Genomic DNA, 16435 nt, shown 5'->3' with positions numbered 1-16435 from the left:
GTGCCTTAATAACTAGGTTTAATCTCTTAAACATCAGAGAGTTATGTTCAGTACATGACTTCTTTATGCCCTGATTTTTAATACTGAATTCCTGATATGCTGTGAAGCTCAGGGAGCAGAGCAACAGCAGCTGACTGCAGGGAATTTGCTGTAGCTTGGCAAGCCATGTTTTCAGCTCCAATATTTGGGTGATTAGGAAACCAGGAAGCCCTTTTCCAGTGGTACATCTTGCAGTGTGAGGGATAGAGAGAATTGCCTAACCCTATGTATTGCCAGCAGTGGCATTCAAGAGCAGGTTTAAGGAGTAGTCCTGTGCAGATTTAAAATGCTTTCACAGAGTGAGCTTCACTATGCTGAGGTGAGGTCTTGAAATCAAGCTCCTTGTATGTGTTGTGTACACTCTGCTCTCCATGAGGGACATATTCTCCCTCGGGAGCTTTATGGCCAAACAGGTGAGTTTCCACTCTTCCCAATTACGTTTCATTCATAGCGGTTTTAGTTGTCCAGTCCAAGCAGTAAGAGAACTAGTGGTACAACAGATCCAGGATTTTTGGCTGAGGGTTGTTTTATTTAGGGAAAAGTGTTTGCTTCTGTCATGGAGGAAATTAAAAGGATGCCTAAAATCAGTGGTGGCAAATACTGCACCAAGAAAACCCCTGTGATCTGGACATCAGCCAGTGAACTGCACTGTAAGCCACTATTCCAAGGTCTTCTGTGGAAATACTAAGAAAGCTCAGAGCACTACACTTAGTTTTACCTGGTAAATTTTAGTATCAGAGGTATTTTTCTGTGATGTCAAAGTTCTGCTTGAAAAGTAAAGCCTTTTTCTATCTGCCAATAAATTGAGACTGAAGGGGAAAATATGCTGTCTTTGCATAAGAGAATTGTCTGGGGTTTGTAAGTTGTTGGTACCCCTAATATGTTTGATTGCTTTGGGATTTCAGATACTTAAAAGCAATCAAGTTATGACTGTGGTTATGAGGAATTCAAATTATCCAAGATATCCTCAATGATGAAGATTAACCAGAATGTCATTAGCAAAGGACTGTGCAAATTTGGGTAATGAGAATTAGATGGTAAAAAAATGAAGAATTTGCAGAGAGGTGGTACTGTCAAAGGATTAGTTGTCAGCTTTTTTTTTCCTCACATAAATTCTATGTGTGAATTGGAAGGAATTGGGATCACCTGGGTTGAATCCTGTTCACACAAAAATGTTGGTGACTTTATTTGCTATTTTTTAAGGTCTCAGGAAACCATCTCACCTGAGTGTGGTATTGTATGCAAAAGCCTTCAGAGCATCCTGGTTCACTAGAGCATTTCAAGAAATAGTAAATTGTGTAAGTAACTTAGAAGCCTAATACAGGTGGAGATTTGCTGTACACAATATTATTGTTCATTATTTTGTCCTTGATAATGTCCTTCAGCAACCTAAGATTTTGGATACCTTGATATATGTCCCAGAACTGCTGGTGGAACATTAAGGTATTATGAGTAAAAGTCACAAATGGCTTGCTGTTCAAAACAAGGACCTTCTTGTTCCTGATCAATACATGTATGGTTTTAATATTTTTTTAATTGCAGAAATCATGAAAATATTGTTTTTCTTTTGTCTTTTTTTTTTTCCTAGGACATCTGACCACATTCAGTTGCATCAAAACATAGGGATGATACCTGTTGCTCTTTTTTTTCTCTCCTATTTACTCAAATGGTCACCAATAATGTCCTTACTGCAGAATTCCAGTTTAAGAGTATTATGGTTTAGTTCTTGACAAGTGTGTGCTTTTTTGAGATATGTAAGAGCAATTCACAAGATCGCTTTGGATCCTTCTGAAAACATACATTTGTGCTTCCCAGAATGTCATAGGCAGCATGGAGATATCATCAACAAATACTTTCAGTGATAAATAAACTTTAAAAATATTTTTGAGTCTGAGTAAAAACTAGAAGTTACTTTCTGTTAAAAACTGTAAATAAGAGAGGTGAAGAAACTTTGATATTTTGAAAGCAAACCATATTTAATTCAAAAGAATATTCAGTGAAAAGACTTCACTGAATTAAATTGAAAACAGTTACCTCCACTGCCTTAAAGATAATATTCTAGACAGTTTATGCTTCTTTAAAAGGGATACAAACTCTAATTAATTTTTTCATTGTCTTAAATTTTAAACCAGAAAATTATCACTAGCTACTACCTGCTTCTGAATGTGGCTTGCTGATCTATAATCGCAGCAGTGATTGGAAAAGAGGTTATAGAAACTGATGCTGTGTGATTAAATGCATAGTTTACATATTTCAAGGCATTAAGACTTAAATGGAATCTTTCAAACAGAGAAACACACAGTAATGAACCTGGTGATTTTCCCCTCAGTCTGTTATGAATTCCAGTTAGAAAATAAATGAGAAATATTTGGAGTAAAATACTTCAATATACCAAACTCAAAAGCTTTTCAGTAATCTATGCTTCTGTGTAAGCATGCATGTTTAAATTTCTTTGTTTTCTTGGGGTATTTTGAAGTTTTTCAAGTCTCAAAGGGAGCTTGAGTGCTTTTGAAACATTGATGGCCCAGTTTTAATCTTGCTGTTTAACACCGCATAAAGCTGGTTTCAGAGCAGAGCTAGTGGAGGTCACAGCACCTCAGGGAGTCAAGCATATTCCCAATAGGATTGTCCCAGTCCAAAGGTGACCACAGCCAGTCACATAGGCTGATACAGATGAATCACTAAATGTCCAAAGGAATGCAGCATTGCCCCAGTCTCTGTTATTTTTGAGGTGTAGGTCTTACAGAATTTTGCAGATTGTAGTTATTAGTCGTCTGGATCCTGCAGATGTATACTTCCAAAATTTGTTTCTTAAAAAATTGCTCTTTCTGCACCTGCTAGTGCCACAGGGAAATAAGTTAGTCTTGGGTTTTCTAACAGAAAAAGACAAGTTTTGCTCCTGTTCTTGAGGTTTTTTTGTAAACACATCGGTCAGCATCCTGTACAGCAGATGCCATCAGAGGAATGCACGATTCTAATCCGAGGCAGTTTATCTCTGAGCAAACTGTTGAACCGCACTGAGATGTTCTCCAAACTGTTCCTGGAAATGGTTGGGATAAATCACCATGGACAAAACTTGACAGCTGGAAGAATACATGGACAGAGCGCCCTTCATCAGTCTCAAACAGCAACTATGGAACTGAATGGATATTACTAATAAAGTAGGAAATTATGTCAAAGCTATCTACAGTTGCACACAACAGCATGCATAAAACAATGAAAGGGGAAATCATGCTAACAAGCATTGATACATGACCCTTCAAAAAAAGAAGAAAAATGTATCAGTCTTTGTAAGTATATGTCAGGTGGTTTGGGTTTCTCCACTAGTTTATTTGCAAGTCTCTTTCAAATTTACAAGGAGTTAGTCTTGTGGAGTCAATAAGCAAAAGGAACGTTGAAAGAAAAATGGGAAAATGGTCAAAATGGACAAGAAGAATAATTAATGTTTTGAGACCTCATTCTCTTCCCTTAGAAAAACTGCATTTTCACAGGTGCAATGAACAATCCCCAACCGGGACTTTGGAACTGGAATCTAATTTGTATTGTCAGAATTATTATAGATACCAGAAGTCTGATCTCATTTTCCTCTCCATTTAAATCCTGTTTTCCCTGGCAGGCACATAGTACTGGTCATCAGCAATGCTTGTAGTATCTCAATTGTTTTCCTTTCCAGGTGTAAACCTGAGTCCACACCATAAGAAGGGTCTAGAGCAAGTAGTTGATACTGAGACAGTTCCTTGGCATTCTCAGCATGGATCTGGGACAAAAGTGACTCCCTGAGCCTGGGAGGACAAGGGACTTGCCCTGGAGCAGCAGGTCATCTTTCTGTTGGCTTTGAAGTGAGAAGCCTGGGAGTGACAGATGAGCTATTGGAGAGGCACCGCCAGACTTGCTGTTTGGCTCTGGGCCTGCTTGTCACAAAAAAACACAGGCATCTCCCAGTCTGCTCAGAATGAGTAGTTTCCAACTGGAACTGGAGGCAAACATATAAAGTGAGATATATGTTTACCTCCTCTACCCTGAAGCAGCTGGTCTTATGATCTAATATTTTTCTGTTGTCCCAGTTATTTTGTGTCCTTGCTTATAAAAATCTTCATTATAATTATCAGTCAGAATGAACCCCCAAACTGCCTCCCAATATTGCCAGTAAGAGCTGCCTTTTTCTGCAGGCATAGAGAAACTGTGTTTAATGGTGATACAGCGGTGTCATATTATTCAGAAAGTGCAAATTCTGTTTTAAATCAAAAGTAGTTACCTGATCTCTCTCTGACTGAGAGACAGACACACAACACACGTGCATGTTGCTCACTGGGTACCAGCATGTGGCTTTAAGCCTACCACAGATGGTGATGTCCTGGCAAATGGTGGAGTGAGTGAAATAATGCCAGGATTGAATTTAGGATCTGGAGCAAACTAGAAAATTGTCTCTTCATTCTTTTATTTTTTTTTTTGTTTTGTTTCTCCCCCCAGGACACTCCGCAGGCAGAGTCTTCACCTAAATTGAAAGGGAGAAACTTTCAATAACTTGAGTACAATTCTACCTAGGAAGAAAATTCACAATATTCTCAGCAATCAGGCCTTTCAATTCATGGATATCCATTCAATATGGATGAAACAGACTTTGAAATAACTTTTCAGGTAAATATTGAATTGCTCCCATACAAGCTTTTGAAACATCAAGTTTATTATTTTAAGTTCTTGCATTCTGAAAACAGTATTAGACAACTTTTGAATCATCAGCCTCAGCAGAATCAAGATGTTATAGACCCTAAGCTGCCTTGACAGTGTGGGGTTAGTTCTGGATGGTTCAGTCAGGCAGATACAAAGCGCATGGGGGATAACACACCAAGAGTTTAACACTCAATAAAGCACAAAAATAGCCAAAGGCAGGTGGAGAAGTAGAGAAACTAAGCAAATTCGATGCTGTGGAAGTGATGTAATAAGTCAAATGTAAGTAAAAAAGAATGTATGCGTTGTTTTGATTCTTTTCCATGCTTTGAGGGAGTCTTGTTCAGTTGCTAAAGCTTTGTGTGCTATGTTGGGACATATTCTTCTTGCATGATACCAATCTGCTGGTGAATACCCTGGACATTCCTTTCCCATCCTACTTTGGGCCAAATCCACAAGGAAAGTGAGCCTGCTGACTTAAGGCTGAATTAAGTCACAATGATTCATATCTAAAGTGTTGGGAAGTTCTGGTCCAGGGAAAAAGAAAGATTTGAAAAGCCCACCTGGGTTTTTCATTGCTGCCGATCATTAGGGGTTGGATGATCTTCCCTCCAGAAAAACTGAATAATGTATTGCTCTGTAGGGTTTCTTTAATATTTTTATTTCTATTTTTCCAAAAGCTTAATGGTTTCTTGGGTTTGGTTATTGTGTGTTGGTCCATGATGAACAGGAATATGTATAAAATGCTGAAACTGACTGAGTATTGCTGACTATTACAGAGCACTACAAACTGTAATACACCTTTCCTCTTTATGTCACTGCTATGTTCAGTCCAGCAAAATGAAACAACAGCAGCAGGTGTTGGGAAGCCCATTATCAATTTGCCTAATGCTTCCATGCTGCAATCATTCATCTGTCTTCTCAGCAGCCAAATATTTATGTGACATCTGTTGTTACCTAATTCCAAACCATATCCAGAATCTCTCTGCACACAAAAAATACATCCTGCTTAAAATGTCAATTTCACAGAAAATACGCTGTTTCTTTAGTCACAATGTTGTTATTTATTACAAGGAATAGCTTTAAAAAGGTTAAGGATAACACCTTTACAGTCTTCCAGCAGCATTTCAAACATCTGAGGCAATTTTAATAGAATCACAGAATCATAAAATCACAGAATGGTTTGGGCTGAAAGGGACCTCAAAGATCATCTTGTTCCAACACCCTGCTGTGAGCAAGGACACCTTCAACTAGACCAGGCTGCTCAAAGCCCCATCCAACCTTGCCTTGAACATGGAACAGCCAAATTACCTGAGCAATGTGATTATCTAAGTGTGGCTTTATAAATATGTTTATCATCTTTCCCATGTGTTTACCTAAATAATTCCTGCAAACACTCAATGAGATCCCTGAGTGCAGCTCCAATAATGAACTTTGATGAGTTTCTAAATCAGCATCAGATGGAATTACAGTTAGGTCTTACTAATGCATAAGATCGCAATATCTTAATATAAAAAAAACCCCTATCCATGGTCACTAGGAGACCAACCATTCTGCTTCAGCTGATTTTCCTCATTACATCTTATAATTATTATGAGGGGTGCTAGTAGAACACTTCATTACCAGCCTTTCCAGATGAGGTTCTGTCTGGACTGAAATAATGTCAAATGAATTCATGCACCATCTTGCTTTCATAAATATGCAAAGGCTCTTGGCCCAGTCCAGCTGCCTGCCAAAGCTGGTGCTGTCTGCAAGCACACCCATATGTGATTTTTTTATGAACAGTGCAAACAAGAAACAGACACTTTTCCAAAGTTTCTATTTTGTATTCTTTTACAGCTTCAATATACCACTGAAAATGTGTGAGGGAAGGGCATCAAACACATTTTCTGGTAAAGCATGACATTATTTTTCAAAGCTGTGTTTTGACTCAGTTGCAGCACACTGAAAACTTTCTGTATGGGCAGTTAAAGAATACAGGACAGGATGGGTCTCTCGCCATAGTTTTTGTGGTTTTCCCCTCTGAAAGAGAAAAAAAACTAAAAAAAGCCCTATTTTTGTGAAATTTATAATTCTGCTTTGCAAAGTGTTGTTTGCATGGCAGGACCACTGAACAGTGTAGTCAGTTTGTTCTAGTACAGTCTGTCTAGCAATTATAGAAACCAGTGTACCATAGATTAGAAGTCATACACTAAACTAAGCTAGAAATTTCAATAGGATAAAATGGTAAAGATCCAAGATTTTGTAGAGCTAAAGCCAAGGTTTTACAAGTTTGACAGGTCATGTCACTGAACAAAGAAAAGGCAACAGCCCAGCAGTGACGAAGAGGCCTCAACACCACCCTGAGGGATGAAGTCAGGAGACCACTACCCAGATTTGAAGTCAAAAGGAAAGCTCCACCCAAGATTTCATCCAGTTATTAATATGGAAATTAGAAGATGTTAACTATGAACTTAAGGCTATGAATGGCTTATTTTCCACAAACAAGTTAGGCAAGTTTTTGCCCAGTATGAACTGGCTTGCCTCTAACATTGTCAAGAAATACCTTGCTGCTATTAGAACACAAAACTTTCTCTTAGCAGTTCTTTTTTTACGGCATTTTTTGCTACCACCTCAAGTCCACGAAATCTTCCAAGCTGGTAAAGACCCAGATTCCATGATCCATGCAGAATGTGTACTGGAGAGGCAGAAACATGCCATGCCTGCAGTACCCTAACTGCTGTGCAGACTGTGTCAAAAATCACTGCAAGTGGGTATTTTAATGTGGTGGCAGGATGAGAGTCAGTGACTGTCAGAGGACATAAGCTTAGGAAAAATCTTCTGTGGCAGCATCTTCAGAGCGAGGACTAAGTCTAATTAGTGTCGTGGGACAGTTTGAGACATGAAAGATTAGCACATCCAAGGCAGAAAATTTCATTCTCAATACACAAATCCAATTTCTGTCTGCTCTGATAATTGTCACCATGTCTCTGCCTTGATCAGGCTGAGAACAAATGGTGATAGCTGAAAACTCAGAAATCACCCTTCTATGTTGGTCACCTGCATGGCATTAGCAAAATATATACAATTGATTTTCTCTCAGTGTTGCTATCATTGAATAAATAACAAAACCTCTGGCTGGACCAGTCAATATCAGAACTGAAACAAATTCAAAAGAAAAAGAATGGTTAGGTTTTAATAATTTTTTATAAGTTTTCATTGCATAAATAAAATATTATAATGATAAGCTAAATATATACATACCTTGCTTCAATCTAACTGTAAAAGATTCTTATGCAATAATTGAAAACTATTGAAGATATTATTTTTTTCCATTTCAAAACTGTCATTCCAAGTGACACATTTCTGCAGACTATGCTTTTTAGTCTCAACTCATCTAAGTTTTCAATAGAAACGGCTCAATCAAATTGAGATACAGACCCTATCAATTATACCTGTGTATTCAGCAGAGTGCACTGAAAAAACAAAAAGGTAAACTATTTGAATGCTTCCTTATTTACAAATCTTGCAATGTCTTTTTAGACAGATCAAAGACAATAAGCAATACCTCCCTTACCATGTTGTGAAATTTTGGTCACTAATAATGCAGAGTGTAGGAAAGGTCCAAGAGGCCATGGGTATATAATCAATTAAATTCTTCTTCATTGACTTCAGTGAGACAAAGGTTCCACAATGCTTAATTTATCTATTTATAACTCTTTTCCTCCAGGCAATAATCAGTAATCAGAACTTCATTATATGTTGTTTAATGGCTCTTTAAGGACAAGTAAGAAGCTTCATTTATCTATTCTGATTTAAATACTGAGTAAAGCAGTGATTTATTAGAGCTACCCTGAGGTTAACCAGCTAACAGATCTCCAAGTACTAACCTCTCATTTCTATTTCTAACTTTAGTTTCAGCCTATGTTTTATACATATAACAACCTTAACAAGTCAACTAGAAGTCAAGTATGGGCTTGCCCAAAGCTTCTTGAAACAGCTACAAAGGTGTTTATATTGTCTGTCTTTTGTGGGGGAATAGCTGTTCTGGGCACTGGAGACTGTTCTGCACTTTGCTGCTACAGCCATGTTGGGCACATAAGAAAAAAATCATTTAAGGTGACTTTGGTCATGGTTGTGCATTTTAATGGGTGTAGTAAATGGCTTGTAGAATGGTGTTTGTATCATTTATTAAATAGTTTTAATTAAGCAAATATCTTCACACCAGACATGGTTCTCCTTGGTCTGGGGAGAAAATGAATGACAGAGCAGTAGAGGCTGGGGTACACAGTTTTGCAAATCTTGTAATGCAGGCCACTCTGCAAGGCCAACATTTAAATATGAACGTGTTAACATTAGTGCCCTGGATAGTTGTTTGCATTCTTGGTTGGTTTGTGAACCAACTTACTTTCACTGTGTTTGTTTAGATTTTCATTTTAAAAAAAAAGCAGCAAAGTGGTGGTGGAAGTCTAATCCCTCATGACTAAAACTATGTTATTTGCTTCATGAGAAAGAGCTTGTCACTCAGTCTTCATGGCTCATAGCCTTTCTTTGACATGGGTTGTTTCAGCTGCAAGCTCTACATGCATTCAAGGGCTTGTCCTTCTGAGACCACATTTAATGCTTAGCCTTGTTTGCACAGTGAGGTGGTTTTAACTCAGACAGACATCTGAAGGGCACAATAAAAATGCTTCCATAAGTTGATTTTATTTTTCTTTATTAAACTGTTTGCATTTCAGCACCTCAAAGATGATGCCAAAGATGATGCAGGTGATGCCAACGCAGAAAGAGGAGGGTGGTAAAGGGAGGGATTTCATGACTCTAAGTGACTACTAGGTAGCACCAACTTAACTAAATAATTTAATTAAGTTCTCAGTCACCAATTTGCAGGAAGGTGGAGGTTTCTGAGTGAGTGTTGTCTTCTTGTATTTTAAACACTGATGTTATCGCCTTACTCACTCTTGCTATATGATGCAGAGCAGGAACATGCCTGAGGTTTCTTTATCTTGAAGAAGTATAAGAATAACTGTAATTTCAACCCATGTGACAACTAGGCAGAGATTCATTAAGTGCATCATTTAGGTGGAAAAAAACAAGCAGTTACAGCTGACTGTGAACTGGGCCACTGACTCAGCAGTGTCACCTCTGCACTTTGGAAGCAAAAGACCAGAACCCATTAGTTTGGAGGCCTCAGCTGAGCAAGCAGGTCCCTTTGAGGCAAAGGATTTAAAGGAAGATGTGAAACATCTTCAGAGTGCGTCTGCGCTCGGAGGGAAGGTGCAAAGAGCAGGGATTGCTTAATCAACAAAACAACAGCCTGCAGGAGACAGGAAAATATTCAAATATTTAGAAGGCTGTTAAAAAGGGGAATGAAATAGGTTGTCCTTGATGTCCCACAGGTATGATAAGCAGTCAGTAACACGGGAAGTTTCAGGTGGTGAGACTAGCACAGGAGGGTCAGTTAAACATGCAATAGACTGTGGACAGAGCAGGATCTGTGAGTGCTAGAGTTTCAAAAGATCAAGAAAACATCTGTGTTTTTCCTTTTGTTATGGCACTGAGCAGCTTCCCAGGTTTTGCTCATCCACAGATGATACAAATGCTATTGCTTTGTGAAATGCAAAGAATGGTGAAATAGCTGAATCTGCTGATGCTGGTCTTGTGCCTTTGTGTTCTGCCCTTACTTTGTTCCTTTGATCTCTCTTTGCACCAGAGACAGACTGAGGAAGGACTGGACCCCAGGCACAGAGCTGCTGGCTTCAAGCTACACTCAACATCCCTATGCCTGTTTGGAGGGGTCTTTAAGTGTTCAGGGGAGGGCAATGACAGGGAAGAACCTCAATGTAGTTCCATATGGAGGGAGATAAGTGGAAATGGCCATCAGAGGGCTCTGACTGACCAAGCCTGCTCAGGCACTGTGAGAGGAAGGATTTGCTGCCCTGCTCCTTGGGGAACAGGTAATTAGAACTGATGGTGGTGGAATGGTCAAGTACAGAGCAGGGTAGTAACTTATAGTTTGTATTTTGTTCTGCAGCTCTCACTTCTCATTCAGATGAGCTCTATAGTAATGAGAATAAGAGGAGGTAGAATACACTTTCTTCTATGAAATGACATAACTTTATGAATTCAGAATGACTGGCAGGATTTTTATGTCTGCACTTCAGTTTTATAGCTGAAACATTGCTGTCCTTGGAAGACACAGCAATTTGTCACTCCGTTGTCTAGACCAGACTTCACCGCAGTATTTTCCCCTCCCCATACAGTTAACAAGAACCAAACTTTAGGAAGGAGAAGGGCAAATTACAAATATTCCTTAATGTTCTCAGGTCTCAGATTGGAATAGAAGACTAACAAATACTTACTATTCTTATCTTCTCTTTCCCCCCACATTGTTTCTGCAAATAACCTCTTGCAGTTGAAAGCATAACCTGAAGTACTTCTTCTTTGAAAATTAAGAAAATGAAAGCTTTATTTGCAGAAGTCATATGAAGGCACTACTTTTCAAGATACTGTTTGTGTCACTGTGTGGAGCAGGACTGCTTTAGTTGGGACTTAGCAGCTCTGTTTTTCTTGAATGACGTCTCAGACTGGACACTATGGCAGTGCATATTTTCTATGCAGAATTGTGGGAGATGCTGTCTGGGAAAGGATGGAAGGACTGGATAAAAATTGCAGCGTGTGTTTCTCTGAAACTGAAGTATTCCTGCTCTTAAACAGTATTAGGAAGAAAGTGTCTCTTGCATGGAGTCACAGGATTGGACCTGCCATGTGATTGAATGTGTGCTTGAGGGGATTTTTAAGGTGTGTTTATAGTGAATTCCCATTCAGGAAGAGAAATAAAGCTGATTTGTCCTAAATCCCCCCGTGACTTTATGTAAAGGGAAATCAAAACTCTGACTGCCTTTTGGACAGCAGTGGGAGATAAGGTGAGGAAATCCCAAACAGGGTTCTAGGAAAACTGTCTTGGAGGGGAACAATGATTTTCTTAGTTTGTAGAAGCTGACCAGGAACTAGTGAGTGGAGACTAGTTATCTCTTCAGAGAAAAGAAATGGAAAGTTTGCATTTGGTGAAGAGAATTGATGGGGAGCTGCTTGTAGCCTGAGCAGCTTTAGCATCTGGAGTGCCACAAATGGGGGACAAGAGAGCCTGTGGTGCTGCAGCGATAATCTGCTCCATTCAGCACAGACCAACTCACTCTGGCAGTACCTTACAGGGCTGGTGACACTTGGAGTTGTGGTTGTTGTTGCTGCTTCTGTTTTCCCGTAAAGGAATGTTTGTGCATATGCTGTTGTAGGTATTTTCTTAGTGCATTTTATAAACAATTTACAGACAAGGGGCATTTAATATCAAATTAACATATGTACAGGTCCCTTGGTCCTGCTGTTGGGAAGTTGCATTGAATTTCATAAGCTGCCTGTGTGAGATTGATGTTGCAGTTCATGGCAAGAGGCAAGCTCCCAGGTCTCAGGAAAACAGTTCTCCAGTGTTTCTACCTGTCTCCTGCCCATAAGTAGGTCCCACAGTTTCAAGGGACAATGGATCTTTCAGGTGACAAACTGCTGTATGTACCAAGAGATCATTCAGGAGCAGCTAGCCTACTCATCTCTGAGTGATGCCTGTTGGAAAGCAAAGCTGATTTGAAAGCTCTGCTAAGTATGCCTAAAATTTAATCTTTTGTTGCCATGACTAAAAGAATTGCTCAGCTGTAAACCCATGACACCTGAGCAGTCAATATCTTGGCAGGTAAGAGTGTTAGAAGAAGGAGCACAGCTCACACATGTAGGAAGCACAGTATTTGTCAGCACTACCCCTTCTGGGCAGCAGAATGCACGTCTCAGCTGATTCTAGACATAGCTCCCTTTTCCCCAGAGCAGTCCAGGAGGGTTGCAGACCTTAGATTTCTTCTCGGACACAACTGGTTTTCATTATGGGGTAAATACTTTTCATCCTTGGTAGTTCTGGTATGAGTGGCTCTAACTTAGGGATTAGAATGGGAAAACTGTTTTTCCTTCCTAGAATTTGATTTTTCACTGGAGTACTCAGAAGTCTCCAACATTAACCATCAGTGAGTGGCTGAACTCTGTCATGAGCCATCACTGACATGGTCTTATCAGAATTCAACTACACCTCCTGAGGGCTCTGTTCCCTCGAGTGTCACTGCAGTTCAGTGAAATCTTGCATTGCTCTCCAGAGGAACAGAAGGCAACATCAAATATGTTGCAAAAGCAGCATGAAGATGAGTATGAGAAATGGAGCAGAAAAATAGGAAGTAATACGTACGGAGGAAGGAAAGAGTGATTCATAAAACAAGGCATTAATAAAATAGTCTAAGAGCAGTAGAATATATGGCAATGTGAGCTTGTCCAAAAATCAAGTCTTGAAACTGGGCTGAGCTTGGGATTTAGAGGAAAGAGCAGGTCTAATTATTGTGCTTTTCTTCCTCCATTTCACCTGAACAACTGTAGAAAACTGTATTCTTCATACTTGTTAATTAATTTACCTATTTGGATGTGTTCTCAGGAACTGAAAAGCAGAGACTCTCTATTTTTACCAGTGGAAGAGGATTTAATATTCAGTAATCATCATAGGTCCAGATGTTTAATTTCTGCTCTGACAGCTTCACAAGAAAAATTGTTTTGGAATTTCCAGCTTAACACATAACCAAAGGACTGAAGAATTAACACAATAGAGTGGGTTTCTCTTCCATGAGTAATGTTAACATATTAGAATGTTCCAAAAGCCAGTATTGCAGCTGAGAATTGAGATGTTTTGAAATTCATAGCATCTTCATGGTTCCTTTAAGAGGTGTTATTTTGGTGTTTCATACTCAAATTTTCTTCTGGAATGAAGATTTCTGGTTCTAAACTTCCACCCATGCCTGAAAGTCATCCTTTTGTCTTTTGTTTGCAGGCAGCTGCACCCCAGTGTTCCTGGCTCATATATAGCTTTCTCCATTGTTTCATAATGAGCAGGAGCAACCAGATCTTCTTCTGTTTTGGAGATGGCTGAGCAGTCCACACATTGTTTTCCAAAGTTTGATTTACTATATGTTTCCTATTATGTTTGATAATGCTAAAATAATTTTTTCTAGACAGTGATAGTTTTTTTTACTTTTTTCCTGAGTGTCTTTTGTACTCCATATATTCTCAATATAGCAATTTTTCTTTAAGCTGCCATATAACATGAAACACCTTGTTCTTACTGAGCTGAAGCAACACCTCATGGGAAAACCTACATACATTTATGGGAAAACCTACCTCAGCATCTCCTCTTTATTCTTGTGGAGAAGATTGGAGAACGGTCCTCCAGTTAAACTGCCTCCCCATCCGAATTTTCAAATGCATTCTACTTCCAGGAGTTTGGAGGCAGACATCCTCACAGCAAACAGTCTTGTGAAATTTTATTTTCTGCTTGGACTTCTCTTGAAGTTGATGCACAAAAAAATCATCCAGATAAGCCTTACTTGGGTTTATTTTCAGAATTTAAGTACAGCGAGACATGGAGGTGGATGATGCACAGCTGTTCCAATCTGGGAGTTGTTTCTGTTGAGTTTTGCTTTCAGATCCTGGATGGTTTAAGAAACCACCAGGTATCTTTTTCTCAAACTAGTAGGGAAGAAGGAGGCAGGCAGGCCTTCACCTCCCATTATGGCTTAATCAGAGATGGAAGGAAAAGATAAAGTCTGAACTCCTTTGAGGCAGTGGTAGAAAGGGCCTCACTGTTTTGGTTTGTTTTTTTAGAACACTGAATACCCACTTTCACATAGGTGTGAGCTCTTTGAGACAGGATTAACTTTTACAGGTACTGGACTGGTAGACCTTATCAAGTAGAAACTCATTAGAAAGAAGACAGCTGGTACTTGCTATTCCAACAGCAGCACAGGCCTGTGAGTCGCAAACCATCAGCACAAAAACCCCCCCCACAAGCAGCTCTGACAAAGTGCAGTCTGTGCCCTTTGGGTTATGTTCAGCCTCTTTGACTTCAGGGCTAAGTTAGGAATAGGAAAATATTACTGACAGGAGGGTAGTTTTTGAGGCCCTGGATAGGAGCAATGACACCAAAAGGGCATTGATCTCCGGGGAAACTGGGCTGAACTACATCTACTCAGTGCTGCTGAACAATCTCCTCCTTGACAAGTGACTGTGGGAGAAAAAGGCAGGATGAGAAACAAAAATAATTCTTCATGGATATGAAGAGCTTATTAAGCCTGAAACAGAACATTTGGGCAAAAGAGAGGTTTGTCTGCTGAAAGATGCAGAGAAATAGAGAGAACATCTGCAGCAAGTGCAGATCTGGTGCTAAAGTCAGATCTAGCGGTTTGTGTCAGTGAAATCTTTTTTAGAATTAAAGTAGCCAAAGATGAAAAAGGTGTCAGGGATTAGACCAAAAAGTGTGGTGATAATAATAAAATACATTAATGGAAAGTTACTAAAACATGCAAGACTCAAACAGTTTCATCTGTTGTGACTGGATGCCTTTAAAGAAGCACTGTCTAATTGTTTAAGTCCTAATGGACCATGGACTATTAATAAAAGGATCTGAGAGTCAAATTTGCTGCTTTTGAGGGCAGGTAGCATTCCATAAATGAGGGAGAAAGCAAAAATCACTCATTTGCTGTGATAGAAGGGTTTTCTGACAGAGAGGGACCCTTTGCTAGGGCAATGTCTAAGTCAGGATCATTGCTTTGAGAGTGTTTCAGATACATCCACTCTCCAGCATGTATGAGAGGAAAAGCGGGAAGCCATTCTGACAGCCCTCACATTCTGAGTGAGACTGCACTAACCTCTGCAGATGTTAAACCAATACCTTGATCTCTCTGCTCTTTCTCAGAAATACAAATAGCTGTCTTTGCTCTGAAGATATTACATTAAATGCCAGAAATCGGTTTTGAAAACAGGGGTCAAAGGAGAGAAGGGATTTAGAAATAATTCTAAGTGTGAAGGAAAACAAAGGCTTTGCCTGTAGCTTTTTGCAGTGACCTTCGTTCAACCTCCTTCAGACCCCCTAGTTCCCTTATGTGCCCATAACCCAAGCAGGAAAAAAGCACCTCTTGGCATCTCAGTTCATAGCCTGGTCCCTTTGGTCCATCTGATCTCTCTCTGCATGTAATTCAAATATCCCACGGGGCTGCCAGGGCAGTGGCATGGACAGCCATTCCTTCCCAGTGCCTCTGACACAGCAGAGAGAACCAATGCCTACTGTGGCAGAAAATCTGAGGGCAAGAGATCTTGTATTGCTGGAAGTGGATGCAATAAACTTCATCTTCAAGTAGGACTTGAGGCCTAAAGTAGTATTTGAGTGCTAGAATCTTTCTGCTAGAGTAGCTGATAGTTGTGGGTCTGGCTGTCATGTCTCCTTATTTAGTAGAGTGATTTCTTCCATCCTTCAAGAGAAGTGTTCTTATACTTATTGAAGTGTGAAGCAGTAACACAAATGTCACAGGGAAAGGATGGCTGTTTTCTGTAAGAGAAAAATATTGATACCCTGCCTAGTAACAAAGCTGCCTTGAGAGATGCCCGTTGCTTCCCACCTGGAGCATCAACTATGAAGGATGCTTCATCAGAAAACAAGCATCTTGCCATTATCTCAGCTGAGACAGGGTTGGTAAGTTCCAGCTTCTTCATCTGCAGAGACCATAAGTCTGGTTTTCTATCTATTCTTAGTCAGGGCCAGTGACAGCAACACTTCCTAACGCCCCTTCTGCCCCACTGCACCCTAAATACCTAATTCTGCAAGTATTTAGGAAGG

Source organism: Pithys albifrons, chromosome Z (genome assembly GCF_047495875.1).
Source record: "Pithys albifrons albifrons isolate INPA30051 chromosome Z, PitAlb_v1, whole genome shotgun sequence".
Classification (NCBI taxonomy): Eukaryota; Metazoa; Chordata; class Aves; order Passeriformes; family Thamnophilidae; genus Pithys; species Pithys albifrons.
This window is presented reverse-complemented; position numbering follows the sequence as displayed.